The sequence below is a fragment of the Pinus tabuliformis genome, chromosome 8, assembly GCF_031772625.1.
Source record: "Pinus tabuliformis cultivar Carrire ecotype Pingquan chromosome 8, CPIR1, whole genome shotgun sequence".
NCBI lineage: Eukaryota > Viridiplantae > Streptophyta > Pinopsida > Pinales > Pinaceae > Pinus > Pinus tabuliformis.
Window position 1 is genome coordinate 1495427081 of NC_142294.1, and position 6000 is coordinate 1495433080.

Sequence of the window (6000 nt, forward strand, 5' to 3'; positions counted from 1 at the left end):
TTGTAGCAGAACAACTCACTTGTACATGGTAACTAGATGAATCCATAAGAGATATCAGATGTGACAGAATGCATGGCAGTAGTATTTATAAATGTGATGAAATGCAGGGCAGCTTCAAGGAATCACTTCAGAAAGCAACTCACTCAGATAACAGATCATAGAACTGTAGGTTAACAGCATAGAATTACAGATCAGATTACACAGAATGAAGAAAGAGAGGTATACGTAGGATCACCATTGACCAAGCAGTGTATACACGCGGGTTCACTGTATAAAAGTCATGTATATGTACACATGCACATTCACGAAAGGAAAAGCGCATATACCTTGGAAAACTAAATGTTTGGTCTAAAGTATTTGGTCCAAGGTATCGGGTCCGAGGTGTTGACCTCAAGTATTTGGTCCAAGGTATTGGTCCTAAGTGGTTTTGGACCATGGTATTGAGAAAAGGCCTAAAACTATAAAAGGAGGAGAAGATCATTAGGCCAATGTGTGCAAGTATCGAATATCTGATATAGTGTGAGATCTAATATGCAAGTTATTGGCTTATGGCGTTGTTCTTGATTTGAACTGAGGAAGAACCTTAGCGCCTGATGAAGGATAAGATCTAATGATGTATCAGGATCTTAAGGCTTGAAGTGAATTATCTTTATGTGGTTTGATCATGTATCTCAATAACTGACGCATGTTGTAAACTGTAAATATGATGATCTGGGTATGAATGAAGTCTGGAACTGTTGTTATGTTTAAATCATCTATTACAAATCTGTACACAAGTTCACTTCAGAAAAGAGGCGTATACATGCTGGTTCTGTATATCAAAGCAATGTATACATCATAAATTTGATTTGCAGATCTGTACGCTGGTTCGCTTTGAGGAAAGCATGTATGCACGACAGTTCAACACATGGAAGTAGTGTATACCTTATAAAATATGTTTTAGTTCCTTCTATTTGTTGTTGCAGTATTCTAGGTTATTGCTTGGGTTCTGGTTACTGTATTCTAGTGACAACATTCTGAATGATCATAGTGATTGATTGATTCGGTTGTGGTTGGTTCAAAAGGATATTGGTTGATGCAGATATATTTGATGATTAAATGATGTTGTTGATGGATCCAGTCTGAAAATTTATGAAATGTGTTCCCTGGAAGAAAATAGAATCCTTTTGTAGGCTGGCATCTACATACTAGTAAACATATTAGCAAGTACAAGAGCTAGGGGGTTGTAGCTCCCTTCTAGTAGAAGCTGGAGAATGAGAGAAGGTTGTAGCCTTCTACAGGTAGAAGCATGCGTACTGGTATAATATTGCACCAGTACAAAAATTGTAAACAAAATTCTCTTATTATTAAAAGAAGACAGAGACGATTGCAGCAGGTGGTTTTCACCCACATTGGATTTCCACCTTGTATCTTGGTGTTCATGTGTGTTTCTTATGTGTGTCGATCTGTTCTATTTTTCTGCACCCGGTTACTATTTATATGGTTCTGATGCATTGATGAAAGATCAATATATGATGAATTAACTGAATCATAATTTTGTTGGATATACGCTAGTTGCACTAAACACAATTGCGTGTACACGTGAGTTCCCTTAACTGAAATAGCATATATGAATCTGATTATGGAAATGAAAAATTATTAGTTTGATAATACTGATTCACCCCCCCCCAGTATTATTTCCAACATCTTCGAGGGGGAAACCTCCTTTAATTTACACAAATGAACAATTCTTGAATGATTCAAATGAAAAAACCTCATTTCTATATATAAGAGTCCTAGGGGTCACAATATAATGAGAGTTGACAAAAAAATAATAATGTAAGGGCACAATAATAACAATATGGGGACTACATAGGCACAACAATAATAATCAGGGGGCTACACTAACAATAAAAATGAGGGAATACACTAGTATTATAGGAACATAACATTCCTCTCTCCTTCAAAAAAGTGTTGTCCTCAACACTTGAGTAGTTCTAGATGCTTCTGTATAAAATTCTCATCCTCCCATGTGGAATCTTCAGTGGGTAAGTTCTTCCACTTGATGAGATACTATGAAATTGATCAATTTCATAGCTGTCGAGCCCTTATTTCCGTGGCTACTTTAGGTTTCAATATGATTTTTTCTTCCTCATCAAGTTCTGGAAATATTGTTTGAACTGGGAGCTTGTCACCTATAACCTTCTTTAAGCATGAAACATGGAAAACTGGGTGCACTTAGGAAGATGCAGGAAGCTTCAATTTGTATGCCATAGTACCAATATTTTGCAACACTTTGTAAGGACCATAATACTTTGGTGATAATTTATTATCCTTCTTAGCCTGATTGAGGGACATTTCTTTGTATGGTTATAGCCGTAAAAATACCCAATCGCCTACATCAAAACTTCTTTTGGTGCGATGTTGATATGCTTGTTGAGTCGTTCTATTCTGCGCCAAAGTGAGGTTATCCTTTAAGAGTTGGAGAACTTGTTTTTTATGCTCAATGTGATCTTCCACTGCTTGAACGTTCGAATTTTCTCTTAAGGATGATGTGATGGACAGTGGATGATATCCATAAAGTGCCATAAATGGGGTCATTTTTCTACAGTATGGATGGAAGCCTTACACCACCATTTAGCCAGAGGTAACTACTTGACCCATTATGTCTATTTATTAGATACAAAGCAACAAATATATCCTTCCAAAAATTTGTTCACTATCTCATTTTTCCCATCAGATTGAGGATGATAAAATGAGCTATGAAGTAATTGAGTACCCAGACAAGAAAATAATTTTGTCCAAAAATTTCCAATGAAAATGGGATGTTTGTTGCTTACAATAATCTTTGAGTTTCCATGTATCTTTTGAATTGTTTCCATAAATGGAGTAGCAATTGTACTAGCTTTAAATGGATGAGATAATACAAAAAAGTGTGCATACTTGGTAAGTCTATCAACTACCACCATGATGACACTCTTTCCTTCAGACTTGGGTAAACCTATGATAAAATCCATTGAAACCTCCTCCCAACATTGAATTGGAATGGATAAAGGTTGTACAAACATGAGGTCTTAATTGTCTCCACTTTATTTTGTTGACAAACCAAACATTCCGCCACAAAATTTTGAATATCTGATTTAAGGCCATCCCAAAAGAATTCCTTCTTAACCCTGTGGTAAGTTTTTAAAAATCATGAGTGCCCTCCTAAGGGAGAGGTGTGCAATTCCAAAAGAATTTTTTGTTTGAGTTAGGAATTCTTACAAAGGTATAAGTGATCTTTGTACCATAATGAATCATTTTTCTAGCTAAATGTATCAGAAGTACTGGGATCTTGTTGCAAATTTTGAATGAGTGCTGACACTTCTTCATCATTCCCCTTGCTTTGGTTATCCAATTTGGTTGGATAATAGAAATGGCACAAATCCATGCTTCCACATCCTCATATTTTCTTGAGAGTGCATCTGCAACAACATTTTTCTTTCCTTTTTTGTAGAAGATTTCAAAGTCATAACCCAACATCTTTGTGACCTATTTTTGTTGCTCTTCTGAAGATAATCTTTGTTCTAAAAATTATTTAAGACTATCATGATCTATTTTTACCTTGAAGTGTCTTCCCATTAGGTAAGGTCTCCATTTCTTAAGTGCATGCACTGTTTCCAACATTTCCTTCTCATACATAGCTTTGTGTAAATACTTCCCTTTGATTAGACGACTTTCAAAAGAAATGGTTCTTCCTTCTTGCATTAAAACAACACCAATTCCATTTCCTGAGGCATCACATTCCACAATAAAGGTTTTTGTGAAGTCTAGCGTAGCTAAGACCGATGCTTGCACATTTCCTCTTTAAGATGTTCAAAGGCCTTAGTTGCTTCTAGAGTCCAAGAAAATTCATCTTTCTTCAGTAATGCTGTCAGAGGTGCTTCTTTTCTCCCATAATTCGTAACAAACTTGCAATAATACCCTATCAACCCAAGAAATCCTCGCAGATGCTTAATGGATGTGGGGATTTTCCATTCCTTAATGGCTTTAATTTTTTTAGGATCTACCTTAACACCCTCATGAGATACAATATGACCCAGATATTCCACCTCCTGTACTCCAAAGAAACATTTGGAGGTTTTTGCATATAGTTGTTTCTCCTCCAATAGTTTGAGCACCCTGTCAACATGTTGAACATGATCCTTCCAAGATTTGTAGTAGATTAGTATGTCATCAAAACATACTAACACAATTTTTCTATGGAAGGGTTTGGAAATGGAATTCATCAAATCTTGAAATGTAGAAGGGGCGTTGGTAAGGCCAAAAGGCATGACCAAAAATTCATAATGACCCTCATGATTTCTAAATGTCATTTTTAGAATCTCTTCAGTCTTCATTCTTATTTGATGATATCCTAAACAAAGATCCAACTTGGTGAAGTAAATTTCTCCATGTAATTCATCCAATAATTCATCAATGACAGGAACGGAAAATGTATCTTTAATAGTGAGCTTGTTGATCTCCCTATAATCCGGACACATGCGACATGATCCATCCTTCTTGTGCACCAATACTATTGGAGTAGAGAAAGAACTTTGATTAGATTGAATTATAACAACCTATAGCATTTCTGCAACCTTATGTTCAATTTAACTCTTTTGGGCAAAGGGATATTTGTAAGGCTTGATATTTGGAGGAACACTTTATGGAATCAAATGAATAGAATGATCATGATCATGAATAGGTGGGAAGCCTTTGGAAGTCTCAAATACCTTGGAATGATTGTCCAAGACCTTTTCGAGATTTGGAGAAATAGATGATTTCGATGTTTAAACCTCTAGTGAACATAATTGTGCAACTATGCCCTGTTGTTATTTCTTTAGAATCTTTGTCATGCCATTAGAGCTTATTATCTTTCATGGTTTCCCTATGACACCCCTTAATTCAACTTCATTTCCTTCCCAAAAAAAAATCAAGAAAAGTTCTTGAAAAATAAAAGTTATCGTACCCAAAGATTGTAACCATTAGACTCTTAGTACAACATCAGTACCACCAATTGGAATGGAAAGCATTGGACTAGTCAATACATATTCTCCCATGGATAGCTTGATATTAGGGCACTTTCTAGAGCAATTTATGCTCCATTTGCAACCATCACTTGACACTCTGGTGCTGGATATAGGAAACAAGTCAATTCCTTGGCTATCTTACAATGAATAAAATTATGGGTACTACCCAAATCAATCAAAACTATTACCTTTTTCTTCTTGATATGTCCTTCTATATTAAGAGTTTCAGGAGTGGTAATTCCTACCAATGCATTACAATATATAGTCAGATTCATTTCTTCTTTCTCTAGGGTTGGTTCCTAGTGTATATCCTCTTCTTTTGACGTTTATTGTTCCTTTTCTTCCTCCTCTTCACAATCTATACATATAATAATTTTTTCTCGGCACACTTATGACCATTAGTGTATTTTCTATCACAACTGTAACAAATATCTTTTTCTCTTTTTTCTTCCAATTGTTGTGGTGTCAACCTTGTAGTTTGTGGAATTCTAGGAGCAACAATACTTCCATCTTTATAGTTGTGAGTAGTAGGCTTCCTTGTTGCCATAATTTTGCTTTCAATTTTTCTTGGCAACTTGAATGTATTTTCCAATGAATCAAGTTCCCAAAGGTGAACCTCATTTTGTATGTTATCCTTTAAAGTCCCTATGAAGACATCAATCATATTCTCCTCTCGAATATCATTTACCCTTATATTCAATTTTGGAAGTCCTCAATGTGCTTCACCATTGAACCCTTTTGTTTGAGATTTATCAATTGGCTAAAGAAGGTGTTTCTCTTTGTATCCTCATAATGCATTATCATTTCCTCCGAAAAAATTGACCAATTGACAATTTGTTTACGAGAGAAAAGCCATTGATACCATACAAATTGATTGGGTTCTAAATATAAAGTTACAATGCGTACCTTTTGTGTGTTTTTCACATTATGGAGATCAAAATATTGCTTCATTTATAGTATCCATGTTACG